Source organism: Dama dama, chromosome 14, assembly GCF_033118175.1.
Source record: "Dama dama isolate Ldn47 chromosome 14, ASM3311817v1, whole genome shotgun sequence".
Classification (NCBI taxonomy): Eukaryota; Metazoa; Chordata; class Mammalia; order Artiodactyla; family Cervidae; genus Dama; species Dama dama.
Genome location: NC_083694.1, coordinates 15,368,286 through 15,382,372, shown reverse-complemented (window position 1 = coordinate 15,382,372; position 14,087 = coordinate 15,368,286). Strand labels below are relative to the sequence as shown.

The window sequence follows — 14,087 nt, the reverse complement described above, 5'->3', positions numbered from 1 at the left end:
TATTGTAAATAGTGCTGCAATGAACAATGGGATATATGTGTCTTTTTCAATTTTGGTTTCCTCAGGGTATTCCTAGGGTTGGGATTGCTGGGTCATGTGGTGGTTTTATTCCTAGTTTTTTTAAGGAATCTCCATAACATCTTCTATAGTGGCTGTATCAATTTACATTCCCATCCACAGTGCAAGAGCATTCCCTTTTCTCCACACCCTCTCCAGGATTTATTGTTTGTAGACTTTTTGATGATGCCATTCTGACCAGTGGGAGGTGATATTTCATTGTAGTTTTGATTTGCATTTCTCTAATAATGAGCAATGTTGAGCATCTTTTCATGTGTTTATTAGTCATCTGTATGTCTTTGGAGAAATGTCTGTCTAGGTCTTTTTTCCACTTTTTGATTGGGTTGTTTGTTTTTCTGGTGTTGAGTTGTATGAGTTGCTTGTATATTTTGGAAATTAATCCTTTGTCAGTTGTTTCATTGGCTATTATTTTCTCCAATTCTGAGGATTGTCTTTTCACCTCACTTATAGTTTCCTTTGATTTGCAAAAGCTTTTAAGTTTAATCAGTTTCCACTTGTTTACTTTTGTTTTTATTTCCATTATTCTAGGAGGGAGTCATAGAGGATCTTGCTTTGATTTATGTCATCAAGTGTTTTGCCTATGTTTTCCTCTAAGAGTTTTATGGTTTCTGGTCTTACATTTGGGTCTTTAATCCTAAATGTAATGTAATGTAACTCAAAAATGTAAATTTTGAGTTTCTTTGTGTACAATGTTCTAATTTCATTCTTTTACATGTAGCTGTCCAGTTTTCCCAGCACGATTAACTAAAGAGGCTGTCTTTGCCCCATTGTATATTCTTGCCTCCTTCGTCAAAAATAAGGTATTCATAGGGTTTATTTCTGGGTTTCTATCTTGTTTCATTGGTCTATATTTCTATTTTTGTTCCAGTACCATACTATCTTGATGACTGTAGCTTTGTAGTATGATCTGGAGTCAGAAAGGTTGATTCCTCCAGCTCCATTCTTCTTTCTCAAGACTGCTTTGGCTATTCAGGGTCTTTTTTTTTTTTTGGACCTCAGTTTTGATGAGGAGATGGTAGTGAGTTCTCACTCATTTTGTTCAGATTTTCCAAGGAATGCATGAGAGGGTGTTGTCATCGATCTATTCAGGGTCTTTTGTGTTTCCATCTGAATTGTGAAATTTTTTGTTCTAGTTCTGTGAAAAATGCCATTGGTAATTTGATAAGGATTGCATTGAAACTGTAGATTGCATTTGGCAGTATAGTCACTTTCACAATATTGATTCTTCCTACTCAGGAATATGGAATATCTCTCATCTGTTTATGTCATCTTTGATTTCTTTCATTAGTGTCTTATAATTTTCTGTGTACAGTTCTTCTGTCTCCTTAGGTGAGTTTATTCCTAGATATTTAATTTTTTATCACAATGGTGAATGGGATTGATTCCTTAATTTCTCTTTCTGATTTTTCATTGTTAGTATATAGAAATGCAAGTGATTTCTGTGTATTGATTTTGTATCCTTCAACTTTGTTAAATTCACTGAATAGCTCAAGTAATTTTCTGATGCTATCTTTAGGGTTTTCTATGTACAGTATCATGTCATCTGCAAACAGTGAGAGCTTTACTTCTTTTCTGATCTGGATTTCTTTCATTTCTTTTTCTTCTCTGATTGCTGTATCTAGGACTTCCAGAACTTTTATTTTTTTCTGTCTTCTTCCACCATAAATCTTGAAGACCTATGGCTTCAAGAAGGCTTGAAGGCTTGAAGGCTTCTTGCCTTCAAGGAAGAAGCCTTACATTATCTTATAATAAGGTATACTTAAATAATTCAAGATAATGATAACAATCCTTATTTTCTTCTGTTAATATGATTTCCAGGCTTCCCAGGTGGCACTAGTGGTAAAGAACCCACCTGCCAATGAGGGAGACATAAGAGACCCATGTTTGATCCCTGGGTCAGGAAGATCCCCTGAAGGGCATGGTAACCCACTCCAGTATTCTTGCCTGGAGAATTCTTGCCATGGACAGGGAAGCCTGACAGGCTACAGTCCATTGCATTACAAAGAGTCAAAAATGACTGAAGTGACTTAGCACACACACACAGCACGATATGATTACCAAATATAAAAGTGCAAATCACAAAAAAATTTTCCAAAACCACATATCATATATATCGATTCAAGTATATATTCCCTTCCTCTCTGTGTATTGATGTTTCATCTATTTCATTATCAAAATTTTACAAATTCTTTGCTACCCAAGTTAGCCAATGGGAAAGGTTTAAGTTTGTGATGTTTAGACAACCTTATTTTCAGTTCTGAATTTTATCAATAATAGCTGTGTGACAACATCCACATCACAGTTTCAAACTCTTACTTCCTCAAATGTGAAACAGTAATATATTCCAAAATTTCCTCAGCATAGGGTTCTAAGTAGTGAGGATCCATTGGGACAATCCATGTCAAGTGCTTAGTATTTTTATCTGGCACAAAAAAGTCCTAAAAAATGTTAACATTTGAGTTGTTGTTGTTTTTCTGTTGCAAAGTTTTGTCTGACTCTTTGCGACCCCATGAACTGTAGCACGTCAGTCTTCCCTGTCCTTCACTATTTCCCAGAGTTTGCTCAAACTGAGTCAATTTGAAGTCACTTCACTAAATAAATTGATTTATTTATGGATTATGCAGAGAAAAATTTAAAAATCTCTACCCAATGCTTGTGCCATCATCTTAATATTATGTCCAATATCATTCTCAATGTTTCTTTCATAATTTATCATGAATTATCTCACAAAAGTTTGAAGTAAAGGTAGTTTTAATTTCAGGCTGATAGCATTAAAAGTAATGCAAAAGTTCAAATAATCACTTATACATGTATATTTTCCTTGGGGAGCAAATTATGCAAATATACATGATCATTTTTAAATAATCTATTTTAAATACAAATATGATTTTGAACATAAAAGTTTTATTATTTAAATTGCTCTCAAAACTTCCAATGAAAAATTGTCCTTCCAGTTTCAGCCTGCTTCTTTATCTACTCATTGGACATTTAATGCTTAAGTAAAATCTGAAGTATGTGCAATGCTATTATAAATAATACATGACACTCATTTTTAAACGACATTTCATAGCTATGTCAAAAGGTGAAGACAATGATACATAAACAGACTGACATGAAACTACTTCTCAACTATAATGACATCAAATACATTTAGAAAATTATAAAAGGTAAGGAAGAAAATAGCTCTGTAATTGACTTGAATGTTTAAAAACTGAAAGGATATCTTGAGATAATGACTTGCTAAAACATGGAAATAAAAAGAAATATTTACATAATACTATGATGATAAAGAAAAACATGATTGCTACTCACTGAGAGGAGAGAGAAATGAAGACTCACATACAAGTGAAGTGAATTCGATACTTCTTTTCATTTTTAGAAAAATGTTGAATTTTTCATAGGGCTGAGAGAAATGTTCATTACAATGTATTTTCAACCAACAAATGAAAGGCCTGAAATCAATGAGATGCTACAACATAGGTGTACTGAGCTGTATTCACCTAACAAATGATTCTCTGAATTCTTACATCATTCAGTTCAGTTCAGTTCAGTCGCTCAGGTGTGTTTGACACTTTGCGACCCCATGAACCACAGCACGCCAGGCCTCCTTGTCCATCACCAACTCCCAGAGTCCACCCAAACCCACGTCCATTGAGTTGGTGATGTCATCCAACCATCTCATCCTCTGTCATCCCCTTCTCCTCCTGCCTCAATCTTTCCCAGCATCAGGGTCTTTTCAAATGAGTCAGCTCTTCGCATCAGGTGGCCAAAGTATTGGAGTTTCAGCTTCAACATCAGCCCTTCCAATGAACACCCAGGACTGATCTCCTTTAGGATGGGCTATTTGGATCTCCTTGCAGTCCAAGAGACTTAGTTCTGTTTTTTTTTTTTTTTTTTTTTTTCGTTTTTAAATGCCACTTTATTTTTTTTTTCTTATTTTATTTTTATTTTATTTATTTTATTTTTTATTATTATTATTATTATTATTTTTTCCAGTGGGTTTTGTCAGGCAGATTCTTTACCATCTGAGCCACTAGGGAAGCCAATTAACTATACCTTTTTACATATGTAAATGAATAAAATTATATAAAATACTGGTTAATTATCATGGCTTGAATACAAACTCTTCCATATCACTATTATTATCTGCAGCTGTCTTGAATACTATACATTAATCTATTTATTTCTTAAGTTTTATGACTTCCTTTGCCTTTCTAAAACTTTTATCGAATAAAGTAGATGACAGTTTTCAGTGTGATTTTTCTCTTCATTACTTATTCTGAGAATAAATTAATCAAACTTGTTTTAAAGACCCTGTCTAATAACTACAATATACTGATAACTGCTGTGTCTATTTCTGTTGTCTGCTCCACCAGGCTCAAGAACTACTGTGTAGATGAAATCAGATAAATGAATGAAAGTATTTTGAATAGAATAAGGTCTGATGTACTTTGTAAAGGTAAGAAATGAGTTCCTGGGTTTACCTGACTTAGTTATTTAAAAACATCTGTTAAGAGCTCTTCTTTTGTCATTTGGTCCTATTTATTAGCTGGCTTGTTTATTTTTTACTGAATAACCAGCATATTTTTAAAATGTGAAGGTCTTAATGAGTACATATTCCTACAGAGAGGAATGGACACTTTTCCACAGGTAATTATAGTAGTTTAAGATTTCTTTTCCCTAAATAGTGATTGAATTGATTCATGTGAAACTTTAGTTTTGAAGAGGGCTGGGCTATTTGACTTTAACTCTAACGTACAGCCTTTCTGGGGTTTTAGTTAAAGTCAGAGAAATTTGCTTGGGGCACTCCTCCTTGGACATTATTAAAGTCTGCGTTCTCAATTAATGAGACTGCCACAACCGCTGTGTGACTAGCATCATAACTGCCACATTTTACTTGGAATCAAAGTTTCTCGTCAAGCTTAGGGATTATTAGGTGTATTGAGGGAAAAGTATCATAGAATGTGGGGCTTATTCTTCAATAGGTCTCTTTTTTTCTTTGAATTTGATCACTCCTATCTTTACCCTCTTGGTAGACCTTCACTGCTAATCTTATCTCTTCAACCATGTGACAATTCTGCAACACCTATGCTTTTACATTCCCTTTACCCCGATGCTCAGGTTTCTAAATGGTAAATATCTCTGGTATTACAGGCAGCTATAGATGCTGGACTAACCTCAGTGTATGCATAAACGTATTTGTATGATTGTCAAGAAAAGAAGAATCAAGATAATTTTCTATCAGACTAAATTTATTGATGTGAATGCATATGCCAATAATTTTTAGCTACCTTCGGCCTCTGGGACCCAATGATGGACATTATTTTAAAAGGTAACTAGAGATTCCTTTTAATATTATCCAGGAAAAAGTAATAGTGGAGTAAATTCATTATCAGCAGGCTGCCTACCCACTACATAATCATATCATCATCATCACTTCCATTGTTGCCATCATCAAATTCTTGAGAAATTCAAAGATGTGGTAATGTTTTCATTGTTTAAAAAAATTATGCTGGAAAAAGATAATGAAGATAAAGTTTGCTCCCTGACTGTTAAGACACTGAGGTAACTGTGACCAAGAAGTGATACATAGCTGGCACAGATCAAGAGAATAAGGACTTCAAACCAGGCAGCTGGGTGATATGATAAAGAGAAAATTCTGACCACAGGGATATTTTTACATGTGTGAACTGAGTTTGTAGTCTCTAAAACCAAAGTAGATTTCTTTTCTGGTACTGTTTTCCACAATAAACAAGATAGCTCAGTGTGACTTTTCAAATATCAATTTGTTGCTTGTTCATTACATTCCAGCTCCTGTTCCAGAAGATTACCACTTTATCACTTAATCACAAGGACAGGAGGGTTATCCCAATATACTCAAACAGAGAGAGAAATATTTACAAAGATAAATAGTGCAAATCTCAGAGAAATATATGAATAATCATCATAAAGGAAGATGTATTTTTCTAAATGCAACATATATAAACCTGAACCTTCTACTCAGAATAGATACAGCTCAGAATAATGACATTATTATGATTCTCTAATATAATAAAAACTTCTGTGTGTAAACAGAGTCAGCACCAACAAAATATCTTTTTCTGGAAAGAAAACTGGAAATTCTTAATAGTCACATTTATTACACTCAGTAGTAGTTTGAAGTTCAAATTTGTCTTTATCACAGGTCGGGTGAAGTTCTGGGCGCCGATTCCTTCCCCAGCCATTTCTGTAGGTCAAAGGCTAGAGCCCAAGTTTTCTATTACTCTGGCAGGACTGTCTCTGATATCCACTCCAAGAGCCATGGAGACGGCCCACATTGTTTTGTCATTACTAGTAAATCTGTGTGCAAATGTCTCAAAATGTGCAGGCTTTCAGTTGTTCCTGGGTGATTCTAATGTTAACTGTACTTGATAGCAAATGAACTAGAGCAAAAAAGGAGAATAGGAGTTGAAAACACTCTAAGGTCACACCTAAGGACCTTTAACATTCTTTAAGATAGAATATTTTAGGTCAGCAAAGGATACAATCTAGGATAAACTGGTAAAATGTGAAAAATAACCCTGAGGAAAGGAATGCAAAAGCATCTCAAAAACCAGAGGTGGGTCAAAGATTTGGAATGTTGATAAAGAAACCAATAAAGGGAAAATTGAAAAATGCCAATTTGATTTAATGACCTGAGCAAGGTCATTTCGGTAAAGTGGCAGAAAAAACAAAACAAACAGAAATAATTTTAAAAAGCAGTAGGGGGCAATCAAGAGAAAATATTAGTTATTCACTCAGTATTTATTGAAGAGAAGTTAAAGTCATATGCAAAAATATTTCTTTGAAAACCTAAACCTGTATACTAAAATGCATCTATTTTTTTCAAATGTTCCTCTAATTTCAAAATGTCTTACTTCATTTGTCTAAAACTTCTCAGACATATCAATAACATAATTTGTTACAATCAGAAAACTGTTACTATGTCCTAAGCATAATAGTTGCAAATGTAGCTGAAAGATGACAGCAAATGTTTATTGTAGTCTATTATAATTTACTTCCAAAAAACTGGCATCTGTTTTATGTAGCTAAAATGTTTCGTGAAATATCCATCAATTTTGTTTTCTACCAACCATTTCACTAAACACAGAGAAAAACACATTATGGTGTTCTAAAAGGAAGTCAAAGAAATGGGAACTGGAGTGACAAAGACTATATGAGCATGATGCAAGTAAACAGCAAAGACTAGAAAAAAGAAAGTCAAACCTTTCAATTTACACCAAATATTGTGTCAACCTTTTCTTTAATATGCAACTCTGCAGCAACTTTGATATCAAGAAAGTTAGTATGAAGATATTGAAAATAAAAATTTAGTCTGCTAAATACAGGTTAAAATTGAAATAAAGCATACTCGTGGATACATATTTTTAAACATAACCATTTGAAATACATATTCATCAGAACTAATTCATCTAACTCCAATCACATCTTATTTTAAGTTCAGAAGCACTGGTAATTTTTGCCTTTATTATGAGGAAAGAACAATCACATTAGCAAGCCTTGTCATTCTCCCAGTAATGAGTTTAATACGACATTTGGGAAAGTGCATTGCTGTGACTAGAATAGCAATGTTGATTTTACATTTTATAATAAGCTTCAAAACACATACAGTGAGAACAGCTTCATACAGGGATTTATTTTTCCTCCCATTTCAATTTGAATGTGAGTTAAATTTTAAATTACAGTAATTGTGAACTGTTTTCATGTTACTATAAAGTTTCAAATTGTGGGCTAAGTTTTATTCTGGAAGCAGAATCTCATCAATAGAAAATGATTTTCAAAATTGCTATTATTGATTTTTAGTCCAAGATATTTCCTTTATATTCAGGGCAAATGCCAATGGCTACGCATTAAATCAGAAGTATTAAAATGAACACAATTACCATACTCCAATCAAAATGTGCTAAAGAAGAAGCTCTGCTAGTCCAACCTTTTTAAGCGATTATATCTAGTTTTAGAATTGAAACTTGTATAGATCTGTGCTTTTGAAAGATATTTTCAAGAAAACAAAAAGGATGGCTATTCTAATAAAGTTTATTTCTAATCAGTATTATTCATCTGTATTTTTCATCTTACAGTTCTTTCTTGAAACTCATTTCATAAAACAAAAATGACACTAAGTATAGTTAAAGCAAAAATTGCAGTTAAACAGGTAAAGGAAGATTGTTTTGGAGGCTCTTGCAACAGATTAGAGAGAATGTAACACTGAACACAACTCCTCAAATTAAAAAAAAAAAGACAGGAGAATATTTAAGAGTGGAGTTCGAGGAATCAGGCCATTTGTGTTTGCTTATTGGTCTGTTTCATGATGGGAAGTACAGGATAGTTTTATAACTCTGAGCACAGTGAGGTTAGGCTCGCAACTCTCCCACACAGACTAGGATGTAGGCAGGGATGGTAGCATCCTTGATGATGACACCCCAAGTCCTAGAGGGAGACAGTCATGGGTTGAAAAACTGGTAAGACACTTTTTAAAAAGATTTATATCTCAAAGAGGCAGATAAGTGTTCAAGTTCACAGGTTTTCTAAGGTAAATGTTCCAGGATAAGAGAGGTGAGGAACCTCTGTGGTTAGGCTACATGGATTTCACAAGGGCTAGAATAGGAGTGAGGTCAAGGGCTGAGAGGTAGGAAAAAGTCTGTCTGAAGTTTAGCCAAGCTTAGAGAAATAGTAAGGCTATGCTGGTCAGCATTTTATATATATATCTTTAAGACGATCTTTCCATGTGGTTTTAGTTGTCACTGTTCAGTTGTTCAGTCATGTCACTCTTTGTGATCCCTTGGACTGCAGCATGCCAGATTTCCCTGTAATTTCAGGTTCACAGTAAATTGAGAGGGCAGAGATTTCCCACATACCCTTGCCACTCACATACACACAGCATCCCTTGTTAAAAACACCCCCTACTAGAGTGTACATGTGTTATAATTAATGAACCTACACTGACACATCAAAATATCCAAAAGTTTCAGTTTATAATATTATTTACTCTTTGGGAATGCTACATTTTCTGGATTTAGACAAATGTATAGTGCAGTGAATGCACCATTATGATATCACACGGAGTTATTTTCGCAGCCATAAAAATTCTCTGTGGTCTACCTATTCATGCTTTCTCCTACCACAACCCCTAGGAACCACTGGTCTTTTTACCGTCTCCATAATTTTGCCTCTCCAGAATATCACATATGTAGTTGGAATCGTACAGTACAGAGGCTTTTCAGATTGGTATCTTTCATTTAGTAATATGCACGGAAGTTTCCTCCATGACTTTTTCGTTGCATCTATATGATAGTCCCTTGGATTGCAAGATCAAACCAGTCAATCCTAAAGTAAATCAATCTGAATATTCATTGGAAGGACTGGTGCTGAAACTCCAATACACTGGTTACCTAATGCAAAGAGCCAACTCATTAGAAAAGACCCTGATGCTGGGAAAGATTGAAGGCAGGAGGAGAAGGGGATGACAGAGGAGAAGATGGCTAGATGGCATCAGTGACTCAATGGACATGAGTTTGAGCAAGCTCAGGGAGATGGAAGGACAGGGAAGCCTGGCGTGCTACAGTTCACGGGGATGCCAAAGAGTCAGACACGACCGAGTGACCCAACAGCAACATTGGTACTACAATTTGTTAACCCATTCACCTACTGATGGGCATCACAGTTGCTTACAACTTTCGGCAATTATGAATAAAGCTGCCATTATGATCAATATGCAGGTTTTTGTGTGCACATGTTTTGAGCTTCTTTAGGTAAAATTCTAGAGAGTGTAATGGCTGGATCATAGGATAAGGGTAAGTTAAGTTTTGTTAAGAAACTACCAAAGTGTCTTCGAAACTGGCTGTACTATTTCTCCAGTGATGAATGTGCATTCCTGTTGCTCTACATAGTTGCCAGTATTTGGTGTTGTCAATGTTCCAGATTTAGGCCACTTTAATAAACAGTTTTTCCATGGGATTCTTTAGGTGAGAATGATGGAGTGGGTTGCCATGTCCTCCTCCAGGGGATCTACCTGATCTAGGGATTGAACCTGTGTCTCTTATGTCCCCTGCATTGGCAGGTGGGTTCTTTACCACTAGTGCCACAAGGGGAGCTCAATAAATAATAGCTTCTTCTTGTTAGCATTGCATTTCCCCAAAGACATATGATATAAAGCATTTTTTCATATGTTTACTTATCATCTGTACATCTTTTGGTGAGATGTATGTTAGTATCTTTGTCAGATTTTTTAATCAGATTGATTATTTTCTTATTATTGAGTTTTAAGAGTTCTTCATATATTTTTGATAACAGTCCTTTATCATATATATCATATATTCTTCTCTGTCTATGGCTTGCTTTCTCACTCTCTTGAAACTATCTTTTATAAACTTTTTAATTAAGTCCAGCTTATCAAATACTTTTTCCACAGATTGTGATTCTGGTATTGTATCTTAAAAGTCATAAGCCACAACCAAGTTCATCCAAGTTTTCTCCTACATTATCTTCTAGGATTTTTCTAGTTTTGTGCTTTGTATTTTAGGTCTGGAAGTCATTTTGAGTTAATTTTTGTAAAAAGTATAGTCTATATGCTGATTTAAGTTTTTTTTCTGCATTTGGATGTCCGATTGTTCCAGCACCGTTTGTTGAAAAGGCTATCTTTGCTCCATTTTATTTCCTTTGCAGCTTGGTTGAAGATCAGTTGATTTTATTTGGGTCTATTTCTCTTATTTCTCTACTTCCCTTTACATCAGATTGCATTAAAGATTATCTATATTCACTATGTTGAATTCTTCAGACCCAATTTTCTTTTCACCTTACACTGATCAAGCTTTTAACTCCATTAATTTAGCAAAAATATATTTTAAGTTGCAAATAACCTCTATGGTATTCAACCTCATGGTCAATTGAACATACTCCTTTTACATGGTTAATCAAGAGACTGTGATACACTTTCCCTAAAACGCTTTCTTTATTTGTCCTTCAGGGCATCATAATCATCTGATTTTCCTTCTACTCAACCTGCAGCATTTCTTCTCATTCTCTTTTGACAATTATTCTTCCTATTCTATACTTCTGACACACCAGGACTTACTCCTTGAAACACTTCTCAACTCTTCTTTTAAAAATTATTTTCTCTACTGCTCTTTATTTTTACTGACTCCCTTACAGAACTCATGCATTGCCATAACTTTAAAATGTATACCTTTAATCCTTCCAAATGTATATCTCCACTCTGGCCACGTCCCTTGAATTTCAATTTTGCATTTTCAAACTAATTGTCATCACTATACAACTTTGTAACAAACATCTAAAATGTTTATATGCCCTAAATTTAACTCCTGAATTCTTATACAAAAACTGCTCAGAAGATGATTTTCACCACCTCACCACTGGCAGATCTATCTTTCCATTTGCTCAAGCCATATGCCTTAGAATTATCCTTGATGCCTTTTTCTTTCACCTTGCTTTCAGTCCATCAGAAAATATTACTGGCTTTACATTCAAATATATGTATAGACTAACCACTTCTCAGCACATTCATTGTTTTATTATGTTCTGTTTCACCATTCTTTCTCTTCTGAATTACTGCAAGGATCTCAAACTTGTCTCTAAGCTTTCCCTTTTGCTTATTTACAAACATTTTCAAAAGAGCCAGAGCAATCTGTTAAGGTTCAAGCTAGATCAGATCATTTATATCATAACAAAATTCGAATGACTCTCCCATTTCTTTTAAATTAAAATCCATCGTGCTTACAATGGGTAATTTTGTACCAACAGCTGTTTCTGCCTCTGGGGTGTTCTTCCTCTAGAAGCATTGTTAGATAGAAGCACTGTAGGCTTGACCATCACCTTCATGGTTTTGTTCAAATGTCTTTTTTTTAATAGGCCCTTATTTAAAACAAACTCTCCATTTTGGATTATACTCTTCTAGAACTCCTCATTTTTCTTATCTTGACTTTCTGTACTTTTTAACATACACTATACTTTTACTGGGCTTTCCATGTGACTCAGTGGTAAAGAATCTGCTTGCCAATGAAGGAGATGCAGGAGATGTGGGTTCCATCCCTGGGTCAGGAAGATCCCCTGGAGGAGGAAATGACAACCCACTCCAGAATTCTTGATTGGAAAATTCCATGAACAGCAGAGCCTGGCAAGCTGTAGTCCTTGGGGTTGCAAAGAGTGGGACATGAGTGAGCAACTGAGCACATGCTTTTACCGTGTTCTTTTTAGCACTCAAAACAGACTCTCAGGTTGTAAAGTCTATCTCCAGCTTTACCAATTTGTAACACCCTCTGACTTAGAATTTTTAAACATCTTAATTGACTATTGTAAAAGATGAGGGTATCATTAAGTAGATTTCCAAGTCCATGTTACCAAATAGAATGTTGCTTATTTTAAATAATTTAATTTGTAATAATTAGTGTACTTACATTTTTTTTTTTTGTACTTACATTTTATATAGTAAGCAATATCCTAATCATTTAGGTACAGTTCATTAAAATGTGTTTAATTTGGTAATCCTAATCATTTCAAATCACATATTTTTCATTTTTAATTACTTTTTATATATCATTTTACATAGGCTCCTACCATCAAGAAATAATACATAGAGTGTCTTTATACTGTGTATTCTAGTTGATTCTTATACTATGTTTATATTCTTAAGAAAAAAATAAGTTCAAATTTTTGGACTTATATAACTAATATGAAGTCATTGTTTTTCTTACGATATCGTAATAGGTGACTTTTACCCGTTATCTCAAGTTTGGTGTTTTTAATAGGATGTCTTTTTGTTTGTTAACTGTATTATTTTTCCATAGAACATCAAGTTATTGCTCAATATGTATATTTAGATTTTCTTCTTATATATTAGTGACATTTCTTTGGAAAATTTTCACTTGTTTCATTTCTTCTGCACATATATGCATCTTGCATTCTATTTGTTCCTTATCCATTTCACCAGCCTCTTTCTATTGATACTTGTATCTATCAGTTTCCATGTGGTATTTAGGTGTTTGTTTTTCAATTTGCATAACTTCTGCGTTATTTCTCTGTTAATTTACCACCTATTAAATCATACTTCTCAGGTGGTGCTGTGGTGAAGGGGTCATCTGTCAATGCAGGAGACACTGGGTCAGGGAAGATCCCCTGGAGGAGGGCATGGCAAGCCACTCCAGTATTCTTGCCTGGAGAATCCCATGGACAGAGGAGCCTGCCTGGCTACATTCCACGGGGTTGCAAAGAGTCAGACACAATTGAAGCAACTTAGCACACATATATTTTAAGACCAGAGGCTAACTCCTTTCAGGTCTTAGAATTACATCTGAAATTCTATATTTATCCTTGGATTAGTTATTCTATGTGGCTTATCTTACATAGGCATTTTTTCTTTTCTACCTACAATTTGGTAACATCTACTGAAAAACTCTTAGTTAATTCCTTTGATCACTTTTAATATAAGTAGGCCCATTAGCTATGTGTTGAAAAACAATGTTGAAAAAAAAAACTAAATAAGTTGATAGCAAATTTTGAATATATTCCAAAACATTTTTCACAAAAATCAATTTTCTCTTTAACATGGAAACAAAGGTTTCTCCAAGTTATTTTTTAATACCTTTTACTTTCTTAAATATATTGCCCAGGAAGTGCTAAAAATATAAAATTTTAAAATATATAATTAGGAGAATATATCTTAAAAGTTCTTATCACAAGAAAAAATCTAACTATATATGGTGATGGATATTGACTAGACTTATTGACTGTGGTAATCATTTTGCAATATGTGCAAATATTATATTGTATACCTAATTGTATACATTATGTTGTATACCTACAACTAATATGAAGCTAGATGTCAATTATATCTCAATAGAAGAAATAGAAGAGAGCATAGGTTAGGTCACACAACAGTAAAAATATAATCCCAAGTGGTTTAATGTGACAATGACTATTTCACATTTATGTAATATTCCCTGTGAGACACAAAGATA

General features: G+C 34.2%; 1 non-coding gene across 1 annotated transcript; it reads right to left on the bottom strand.

The window, feature by feature from the left end:
* Nucleotides 1-1,068: 1,068 nt before the first annotated feature.
* Nucleotides 1,069-1,161, bottom strand: LOC133069726 (small nucleolar RNA SNORD116). Its single transcript, XR_009695951.1, has one exon. It is a non-coding gene; the product is annotated as a small nucleolar RNA SNORD116 (small nucleolar RNA).
* Nucleotides 1,162-14,087: the final 12,926 nt, after the last annotated feature.